This window comes from Lepus europaeus, chromosome 14, assembly GCF_033115175.1.
Source record: "Lepus europaeus isolate LE1 chromosome 14, mLepTim1.pri, whole genome shotgun sequence".
Classification (NCBI taxonomy): domain Eukaryota; kingdom Metazoa; phylum Chordata; class Mammalia; order Lagomorpha; family Leporidae; genus Lepus; species Lepus europaeus.
Genome location: NC_084840.1, coordinates 3874976 through 3886712, shown reverse-complemented (window position 1 = coordinate 3886712; position 11737 = coordinate 3874976). Strand labels below are relative to the sequence as shown.

The window sequence follows — 11737 nt, the reverse complement described above, 5'->3', positions numbered from 1 at the left end:
CCTTTCCAATTTCTTGATGTAGGCACCTATTTATATAAACTTTCCTTTTAACACTGCTTTTGTTGTATCCCATAGGTTTTGGTATGTTGTGCTTTTATCCTCATTTACTTCCAGAAAATTTTTGATTTCTCTTTTAATTTCTTCTATGACCCATTGTTCATTCAGGAGCATGTTGTTCAGTTTCCATGTGTTTTCACGTGCTCTAGGGATTCCCAAGTTGCTAATTTCCAATTTCATTCCTTTGTGGACTGAGAAGCTGCATGGTATGATTCTAATTCTTTTGAATTTGCTGAGACTTGCTTTATGGCCTAGTATGTGGTCAATCCTAGAGAAGCTTCCATGTACTGCTGAGAAGAATGTAAAGTCTTTAGATGTAGGATGAAATGTTCTGTAGATATCTGTTAGATCCATTTGGGCTATAGTGTCATTTAAATCTACTGTCTCCTTGTTGATCTTCTGTCCTGTTGATCTGTCTATCTCTGAGAGTGGAGTATTAAAGTCCCCCAGAACTATTGTATTGGTATCTAAGTCTCATTTTAAGTCCCTTAACAAGTTTTTTAAATAAGCTGGTGCCCTGTAATTAGGTGCATATACATTGATAATCGTTATATCTTCCTGTTGAATGGATCCCTTAATCATTAAATAGTGCCCCTCTTTGTCTCTCCTAACAGGTTTGTGGTAAAAGTTTATGTTGTCCGATATTAAGATGGCTATGCCCGCTCTTTTTTCATTTCTGTTGGCATGGTATATCTTTTTCCAGCCTTTCACTTTCAGTCCGTATGCATCATTGTTGGAAAGATGAGTTTCTTGTAAGCAGCAAAAAGATGGGTTTTGTTCCTTAACCCAATCAGCCAATCGGTGTCTTTTAACTGGACAGTTCAGGCCATTAACATTCAATGTGACTATTGAGAAGGAGTAACTTTGCCCTGTCATTTGCCAAAGATTTTTTCTAATATATGGTTTGAGACTCCTGTGATCTTTTGCTGTGAGGTTTCCTTCCTTTACCTTCTTTCATATTGGTGACCGTGTTTCTGTGTTTCTGTGTGTAACACATCTTTAAGCATCTTTTGCAGGGCTGGACGAGTGGCGACAAATTCTTTCAATTTCTGTTTGCTATGAAAGGTCTTTATTTCACCTTCATTCACAAATGAGAACTTTGCAGGATATAATATTCTGGGCTGGCAGTTTTTCTCTCTTAGTACCTGGGCTATATCTCGCCATTCTCTCCTAGCTTGTAGGGTTTCTGATGAGAAGTCAGCTGTGAGTCTAATTGGAGATCCTCTGAGAGTAATCTGGCGTTTCTCTCTTGCACATTTTAGGATCATTTCTTTATGTTTCACTGTGGTGAGTTTGATTACAACGTGTTGTGGTGAGGATCTCTTTTGGTCATGTTTATTAGGGGTTCTATGAGCTTCCTGTACTAGGATGTTTCTGTCCTTCTCCAAACCTGGGAAATTTTCTGCTAGTATCTCACTAAAAAGGCCTTCTAATCCTTTCTCCCTCTCCATGCCTTCAGGAACTCCTAGAACTCGAATATAGGTTTTTTAATAGTATCCTGTAGATTCCTGACAGTATTTTTTAGATTTCTGATTTCTTCTTCTTTTCTTTGATTTGACTGTTTCCTTTCCTGTTCTCTGTCTTCTAATTCTGATATTCTCTCTTCTGCTTCGCCCATTCTGTTTTTAAGGCTCTCTAATGTGTTTGTCATTTGATCTATTGAGTTCTTCATTTCATTATGGTTTCCTGTCACTATCTCAGTTTCATGTTCTACTAGTTGTTTCATTTCATTTTGAATCCTCCTTAATATTTCATTTTCATGAGAGAGATTTTCTATCTTGTCCATTAAGGATTTCTCTAGTTCAAGAATTTGTTTTTGAGAACTTCTTAATGTTCTTATCAATTTTTTGAGATCTGCTTCTTGCATTTCCTCTATCTCTTCATCTTCATAATCTTGGATTGGGGTGTCTTGTTCATTTGGGGGCATCATAGTGTCTTCCTTGCTCTTGTTAGCTCTGCTTCTACGTTTGTTTTTTGGCATGTTGGAGATAATTTATGTTTTTTTTTTTCCTGCGGTGTTTTTTTCTCATTATACTATGCCTCTAAGTGGGCTGTCTGCTTTGATGGATCTTTAGAGGCTGTGATGGGTGTGGCCAGAGAGCTCTGCTTGATTCTTCAGTTTTAAGTCTGTGCAAAAAGTGACTCACCCAGATTGTTCTCTCCCTTGCTCCTTGCTGGATCTCTCGCTCTCTCTCTCTCTTTTTTTTTTTTTTTTTTTTTTACTCAGTTGGGAAGTAATTCCACACAGCTGAGTGGAATTGAGGGTAGTTGAAATCTGGCCTCTGTGAGTATTCGTTTGATCTACCCCTGGGACCACACAAAGAGTTTATGCAGCCCTCAATGTGTTCTCAAGTTTCACCAAAGTTCCAAAGTTACTGAGTTTGTGTACTCGTTGCCGCTTTACATATGTAAAATGGTGCCTGCTCTTTGTTTTGCTCAAGTAGAGAGAGAGGCCTCTGCCTTTCCCCACCAATGTATTGGGTTTCTGAGGCTTTTGTCTTACCTCCGGTTTCCGTGCTGGCGAGATTCTGTGGCTCAGCTCCCTCAGCGGGGCTTCCACATGGTGGGCTCCCTGTAGGTCCACTGTGTCACATCCACTAGATCCGGAAGCGTTTCCTCTGCAGTTTTTTTCTTGAGTCTTTTCCTGAGGCTACAGTAATTCCACTTTTATGAAACTAAATTTTCCCAGACTATCGGCGCACGTCCTCACTATCTGCCATCTTGGCTCCGCCCCCCGAAATCCAATATGATTTTAAAAACAAAAAGGAAATAGAAGAGATCAAATTATCTTTTAGGATGAAATTGAGATAGTGAACCGTAATTTCTTCCCCTTTTATCTATCACTTTCCTCATTTATTTTTCTCTAATTTTACTGTGACTTCTTGGATACTACTTAAACAACCTGATTTTGTTATTACTAGATGTAGCTGTTCATATAGTTCTCTTTGATTTCCCATTTTTTCTTTCCTCCTTGGAAAGCATCAAAAGAGATTACAGTCCTCTCTCCTCATATAAAGTGATATATTACAAAACAGCAGGTGGATGCCTGAAACCACAGATAGTACAGAAGCCAATATATACAATGTTTCTCTTATATATATCATGTATGAAAAGGTTTTATTTATAAATTAGGCACAATAAGGGATTAACAACAATGACTAACTATAAAATAGAACAATTATAACAATGTGCTCTAAAAAAGTTATGGGAATGTGATCTTTCTCTCCATCTGTCTCTCTAAAAATACTTTATTGTGATGTACTCACCTTTCTTGTGTTGATGTGAGATGATAGAATGTCTATGTGATGAAATGAAGAGACATGAATGACCTGGACACCATTAGACTACTCCCAGCCTTCTGATGATGCATGGGGAGCAGGATCTTCTGCTTCAGATGATCCTGGTCGTCAGGTTGCAATGATGCTGGGCAGGTAACGTATACAGTGTGGACATGCTGGACAAAAGGATGACTCACATCCCGGGTGGGACAGGGTAGGATGGTGTGAGATTGTATCACACTACTCAGAATGATGTTCACTAAAACTTATGAATTGTTCATTTTTAGAAAGTTCCATTAGTATTTTTGGACTTCAGTTAACTGTAGATAACTAAAACTTGCAAAGATAAACAATGGGTAGGGGGACACTACTGTTTTCCCAAACTGATGACAAATTTTCTCATGTCATTCTTCTGCTTCCTTGCTCAGTCTGGAATTCAGCACTTAACCTGGTCTAACTCTGCCCCAGTTTATTAACCTTCAGGGTGTGGTGTAATACTAAACATTTTCCCAACTGACTCATATAAATAAGGACAGCTTTTACATTAACGTTTAACAGTTTGTCATCTGCTGGGCCCACCTCAAATGGATGTGATAAAATACTATGAAGACTGCTGAATTCTACCAGACATTTAAAGAAATAATTCCAATTCTTCTCAAGTTATTCGAAACAGTTGAAAGGGAGGAAATCCTCTCAAACTCCTGTTATGAAGCCTGCATCACCTTAATTCCTAAAACAGAGAAAGAGAACTATAGACCAATATCCCTGAGGAACAAAGATGCAGAAATCCTCAACAAAATACTACCTAATTGAATACAACAATACATCAGAAATAAATATAAGACACAAAAATGGAAAACTTTCCATGTTCATGTATTGGAAGAATCACTATCAAAATGTCCACATAACCAAAAACAATACACAGATTCAATGTGATACCGATCAAAATACCTGGGATATTCTTCTCAGATATAGAAAAAAATGATAATGAAATTCATATGGAATACAAGAGACCCTGGACAGTTAAGCAATCTTATACACAAAACCAAAGCTGTAGGCATCACAGCACCAGATTTCAAGACATACTATAGGGCAGTTACCATCAAAACAGCCTGGTAATGGTACAAAAATAGACATGTACACCAATGGAACAGAATATAGAGGACATTGGCAAAACCCTGCAAAATATTGGCATAGGCAAAGTGTTCTTGGAAAAGACTCCAGAGGCACAGACAATCAAAGCCAAAATTGACAAATGGGATTAGATAGCTGAGAAACACTCAGCAAGGAGGCAACTGACAGAATTGGAGAAATTATTTGCAAACTATGCAACTGATAAAGGATTTTTTGAATGTTTAACAACTTTAGGAATATACTGATTCTTCCCACTGTACCCACCCACACTCCCAGACTTCTTCCTCCTCCCTCTCCTATTCCCATTCTTATTTTTCATTAAGATCTATTTTCAATTAACTTCTGATAAAGCATTAATAACCAAAATATATAAAGAGATCAAGAAACTCAACAACAGCAAAACAAACAACTCGGTTGAAAAATGGACAAAGAAGTTGAACAGATATTTTTCAAGAGAGAAAATTCAAATGGCTAACAACATGTGAAAAAATAATCAGGCTCACTCAATGTCAGGGAAATGCAAATCAAAACGACATGAGGTTTCACCTCACCCCAATTAGAATGGTTCTCATACAGAGTCAACAAACAACAAACACTGGTGAGGAAATGGGGGGAAAGTTACCCTAATCCACTGTTGGTACGAATGTAAACCTCTGCAGCCACAGTGCAAAACAGTGGAGCTACCTCAGCAATCTCAGCATAGACCCACCATATGACCCAGCCATCCCACGCCTGGGAACTTTCCCAAATGAAATGAAATCAGAAAATGAAAGAGTGTTCTGTACACCCATGCTTATGGCAGCTCAATCCACAATAGTTAAGATATGGAATCAACCTAGATGTACATAGACTGAAGACTGGATAAAGAAAGTGTGGTATATATACACTATGGAATACTGCACTGCAAAACAATAAATAAATACAATCCTGTTGTTTGTGTGTGTGTGTCTCCCTTTGTCTCTGTAATTCTGTCTTTCAAATAAATAAAAAAAATTCATAGAATTTGATGCTTCCAGTAAATCAGAATAATGAAGAATCTCATCTCAGAACACTGTAAAGAGTGAAATGTGGGGGTTGGCACTGTAGCTTAGTAGGTTAAGTGTCTGCCTGTGGTGCCAGAATCTCATATGGGCACCAGCTTGAGTCCCAGCTGCTTCACTTCCAATCCAGTTCCCTGGTGATGGCCTGGGAAAGCAGAAGATGGCCCAAGTACTTGGGCTCCTGCACCTGTGTGGGGACCGGAAGAAACTCCTGGCTCCTGGCTTCAGATTAGCCCAGTTCCAGCCAATGCAGTTGTTTGGGGGAGTGAACCAGCAGAAGCAAGACCTCTCTCTCTACCTCTCCTTCTCTTTTTCTGTAACTCTGAATCTCAAGTAAATAAATAAATCTTTTTAAAAAGAGTAAAATGTGGTAGATTTCATTTTCGATGTACTTGAGCTACCTCTAATGGCTTCCTTGGCTGCTGAATAAACTTGGCTTGGTTCCTGCCCTATTCTTTGTGTGACTGTAGGTGGGATTTCACTTGCTAATCCCCTATCCATCTCTAACATGAATGAAAGAATACTTTATATACAGAGTTGCTGAAGGAGTTACTCAAACTGTGTGTGTAAATCTCACTAAACAGTTACAAACACATAAGACTCTTGATCAAGGAACTGTGTTCCCAGAGACATGCCACAGACAATGAGATTTAATACTAACGATTCTCATTCATTGAATGAGGAGATACATTTCCAGCAATGCAACCCTGAAACAAGGGCTGTGAATAAGAAAGTCCATTTTTTTCTTTTATCCAGAGTAGAATTTCTAGGGAATACATCAATTGTTTATTATAAATCCCTCCTGAGTGGGCCTGCACTGTGGTGTAACAGCTTAAGCCACCACTTGCAGTGTTGGTATCCCATATCGGTGCTGATTCAAGTCCTGGCTGTTCCACTTCTGATCCAGCTCCCTGCTGATGGCCTGGGAAAGCAGTAGAAGATGGCCCAAGTGCTTGGGCCCCTGCACCTGCATGAGTGACTAGGAAGAAGCTCCTGGTTCCTGACTTCAGATCGGCCCAGCTCCAGCTGTTGCAGCCATTTGGGGACTGAATCAGTGGGTGAAGGATCTCTCTCTCTCTCTCTCTCTCTCTCTCTCTCTCTCTCTCTTTTCTTTCTCTCTCTCTCTCTCTCTTTCTCTCTCTCTGTTTCTGATTCTCTCCCCCCTTCTAACTCTGTCTCTCAAATAAATAAATAAATATTTTTTAAAAAAATCTCTCCTGAATTCAGTAGTGGTTGCACTGTGGTTTTTTATTTAATTTGAGTCTATGACAGTAGCATCTAGATTTTTTAAATACAGTAATTAAGACATTTCTGCAGAATAAACAAAGGTAGAAAAAGTACTATCAAAAATAATAATGCAACAGCACTTTTCTAAGCCTGTGCCTCAGCCACAGATGTAGGGACTCCAGATTCTCCCAATATGTACCTAGAGGCATCAGGGTTTACCATTGTTCATCATTAGCTCTCTGGGACCACAAGGTTTCCTCTTCTCCTCCCTCATTACTGTTGTTGTCTCTTAGTGTGACACTCTATCCTGCTTTTCCCTTTTCCAGTTGCTCCTTGTCCATAACTCAACCACAAGGAGAGAAACCTCCCTGAACGCACAGTTTGCCATACTCTGCTGCACAGGAGGGAAACCTCCCTGAATGCACAGTTTGCCATACTCTGCTGCACAGGAGGGAAACCTCCCTGAACGCACAGTTTGCCATACTCTGCTGCACAGGGGATGTGCAAGTGCTGCCTGTCCTCTCAAGTTCTTAAATCCCTTATTTTTATATCTCCTCTTTGGGAGCTCTGTCCTAAGTCTCTTTGGGCAAGGATAAAATAAAGGGACAAGCTGAGGAATATAGCCACAGCCTTACTCAGAATTATTCTTCCATTAATGACACATTTTTATTCTTTTGAGTTTTTATAAAAATGTTAATCTCTTTGAAAGGTAGAGAGAGAGAGATTTTCATCTGCTGGTTTACTCAGCAAATACCTACAACAGCTAGGGCTGAGCCAGTACAGAGCCAGAAGGCTAGAACTCAATCCAGGTCTCCTACGTGGGCGGCAGGCACCCAACTACTGGAGCTATTACCATTGTCTCCCAGGGTGCTCATTAGCAAGAAGCTAGAATCAGAAGCAGAGTCAGAACTTAAACCCAGACACTCTAATATGGGTGCAGGTGTCCCAAGGAGCACCTTAACTGATGTGCCAAACACCCACCCTGACAATGACGTTTTAATTGGGGTTGACTTCCTCTTCTCTCAGCAGAGGTCTGTCTTGGATAGCTCCCCAGCCACTTACAGAAATTGATTCCTTGGATCTTTCTAACTTAGTCCTTTTTTTTTCAGAGATTTATTTCTTTATTTGAAATGTAGAATTACAGAGTGGCAGATGCAGAGAGACAGAGAGAGGTCTTCCATCCACTGGTTCACTCCCCAAATGCTGGCAGTGGCCAGAGCTGGGCGAATCTGAAGCCAGAAGCCAGGAGCTTCCTCTGGGTCTCCCACGCAGGGTACAGGGGCCCAAGGACTTGGGCCATCTTCTACTGCTTTCCCAGGCTTTAGTAGAGAGCTGGATGAGAAGAGGAGCAGCCAGGATTTGAACCAGCACCCATATGGGATGCCAGCACTGTAGGTGGCAGCTTTACCCACTATGCCACAGCGCCACCCCCCCCCCCCCGCCAGTTTTGTCTTAGAGATGATAGCATACATGTAAATCTACAGGGAACCCAGATGATAGGCCCCCCAAACAAAGATTTTTGCTCCACAGAAAAAGGGAAATTCTCCTTAAAAGACAGCCTAGGATGTCTAGTGTGTCCTCGAACCCTTGCTCTTGCAGAACATCCTGAAGAGCCCTTGTTGCCTGACTACTGGGATATCTCTGTTTTCAATTCCTTGTCCTGAGAGCTGGTTATTTGGCACTATTTCAGTCAAACTTTTGGCTTTCTTTCTACTTTATTGTTTCTGAGATGAGGGTAATGATTGTGGTGTCTATTTTTCTAGTGCTTATCATTTTTACAACCGGGAAATAATCATTACGGTATTTTCTAACCACCTATTGTATATGTAAACTTGGGTGAACTCAAAATATTTCAGTTCAACATGTCCAAAACACATTTCCCTTCCTTATTTATTCAGGTCTATATTCCTGTCTCTATCACTGCCATCATCTATTTCCCCATCTGAGAGCCTCTTTCTCTCACACTCAACATCAGACTCGTGACATTCAGTTGTTACACCACACTGATTATACTTCCAAAGTGACTCTGAACACAGTCCTTCTCCCTAGCTCCACTGCTGTAATCTTGTTGAATCACTCATCATATATCAATTAATCAATAATTATTGTCCAATATCTTCTCATTTGTATACATCTTTCAACATTATCCAAAATTACTTCTAAAACCAAAAAAATGGATGTCACTCGACTGGTTAAAACCTTTAATAATTTCCATGGCTCATGACCTTTTACAATTTGTTTCCAACCAATCTTTCTACCATCGTCTCTCTCAAGTTTCTTGCATTTTAGTGAAGCGTCTACTCTTCATTTTCTGTACATGCCATTCACTTTTGTACCTTTCTGCCTTTCTTCCTGCTGCTTTCTGCTTCTGGGATGCCTCCTTTTCTTTTTTTATTATACAACGTTCAGATGATACACTTAATATTTTTATAAATTCTTTTAAAAATATTAAACCCTCAAATAGCTTATCTAGGATTTTTTGTACACTGAGCCTACTAAAGTGATCTTTACTTAAACATTAAATGCTAGCTGTGAAAAATAAACCTGGCAGCCAGCATGTGACATAGCAGGTTAAGTTGCCATCTACAGTTCCAGCATTCCTTATGGGCACCAGTTCAAGTCATGGCTGTTCCACTTCTGATCCAGCTCCTGGGAATTGGCCTTGGAAAGGAGGCAGAAGATGATCCAAGTGTCTGGACACCTGCCACACATTTGGGAGACCAAGATGAAGCTCCTGACTCCTGGCTTTGGCATGGCCCAGTCCTGGCCACTGTGGTCACTCGGGGAATAAACCAGCAAATGGAAGATCGATCTCTCTCTCGTTCGCTCTCTCTCTGTGTTTGTGTGTGTGTGTGTGTAAAACTCTGCTTTAAAATAAATAAAATAGGCCAGCGCTGAGGCTCACTAGGCTAATCCTCCACCTGTGGCGCCAGCACCCCCAGTTCTAGTCCTGGTCGGGGCGCCAGATTCTGTCCCGGTTGCTCCTCTTCCAGTCCAGCTCTCTGCTATGGCCCAGGAGAGAAGTGGAGGATGGCCCAAGTGCTTGGGCCCTGCACCCGCATGGGAGACCAGGAGGAAGTACCTGGCTCCTGGCTTTGGATTGGCGCAGTGCACCAACCGTGGCAGCCATTTGGGGGTGAACCAATGGAAGAAGAACTCTCTCTCTCTCTCTCTCTCATTCTTCCTCTCTCTCTCTCTCTCTCTCTCTCTATGTCTAACTCTGCCCATCAAAAAAATAGATAAATAAAATATTTTTAAAATAAAAAAGTACAATCTGAATTTTCTATGGATAACAGGAATGGTATAAATAGTGACTAGGGTGTCACTATAATTGAATTGTCTGTGCCTAGATGGTAGTAAGTATAATTATTTTGGTGAAAAGTAATTGAACTGACTCAAGTCAAACAGGCATTACTAGCAGCCTGGGCTGCATCACTGTACATAAGGACAAGAGAACTGGAACGAGGACTCAGTCAGGAGTCTCTGCAACCAGCAGCGGTGCTTGTCTCTCAGAAACTGTTTCATTCTTCTCTCACCATTCCTCTCTCCAATCTCTTCTCTTCTCTTGCTTCTCTTTTCTTTTTATTTCTCTCTCTCTTTCTCCTTCTCCCCCAACCCCAACCTCCATCTCTCCTCTTGGCCACCACCCCTACTGTTTTGGTTCTAGATCAATGTCACTAAAAACAGCTGCCACCAGAGCACAGAGCTGAGGTCTAGGTGTCCAGTAAGTCACTGTTCTCTCTCCTTTTACAGCTTAATATTTTATTTCTTTTGAACCAATTTTAGTCAAATGGCCACTTGCCATCTAACAACTATGGCCAGAAGGCAGGATCTAAAAACAAGAACAGCACAGTTTTCATGGGGAAGGGAGGGACCATGTCTGGAAAAGGAGAGTGGAAAGTTGCTAGAAGATGGCAGGGAGGGGGAGTGCAGTTACTGGTAAGCCAATCAAATAAGTGACTGTTTCACAAGTTAAACCAAAAGCTACATCCACAAATAATTAGCAGAATAAACTGCTTGAAATTTAAATCTTTATTCCATGACTGTGATTTAGTTGAAATGACTTATTAGCATGATTAGCAATATAGAACAAATGATGATCAAAGAGTCAGGATACTTAAACACTGAGCAGTAGCTAAATAAGCAAAAAGTGACCATACACAAAATTTACTAAAATGCAGTCTTGGAAGCACTAGAACCATCAAATGTCTCAGGACAAAACTGTTCGGAAAAAAAAAAAAAAAAAAGCAAACTACAGCCCTCGCCTGGAGAATCATGACATATGTTTTAAAGTTCTAAAGACCGGAGAAATAATTCTCTATAGACACCAGGAAATGGTTCACATTCTAAACTTAGTCTTTTTAATGACTTTGAACTGCTTGACCACTTTATTCATCACATGACTACTTCTTTTGCTCCCCAAGTCCTTTTATGCTGTGAAGTCCCTGGATAGTGCCTGAACTCTGGACCGCTAATGGTTGTGGGCTCCCCAGTCAGTTTTCAAAGGGGCTAGAACAAGCCTGGAGGCTTGTGAGGCCGTTCAGCACATTCACGCAGGACCAACAATTTCACCTCTAATCACCCCTTTGCCAGGCTCATTAACAAACCTTATATCAAGTTCTGAAGACTCTCTTATCCTCATTTTACTCCTGAAGGAACTAGAGTTTGGGAGAAGTTTTATGTAAGTTAAGAAAAGAATGTTAAGCTAGTTTCCATGCTTAAGGGCTCAATGTACACCATAGGTGGATTTATTTGTAATAATGTTAATCACAAGGATTTTATTGTTCAAGTTTTAGAACCTTATTAAATCTTCGTTATGTTAGGGTTTTTTTCTAAGAAATATAAAGAAATGCATGGTACAAACTATTTTTATAGTCAGAGGTAATAGAATCATCCACTACTTTCAAAATTTCTCATTAAGCCCCTAATTTTGATGGGAATTTCCAACACCACATCCTCCCTGTAAAGTTTACTTTTTGAAAACTTCTAAAAGAGTTAACA

General features: G+C 40.3%; 1 pseudogene; it reads left to right on the top strand.

The window, feature by feature from the left end:
• The first annotated feature begins 3381 nt into the window (after nucleotides 1–3381).
• LOC133773861 (mortality factor 4-like protein 1) overlaps nucleotides 3382–11737 on the top strand; it is a 43775-nt pseudogene continuing 35419 nt past the window's right edge.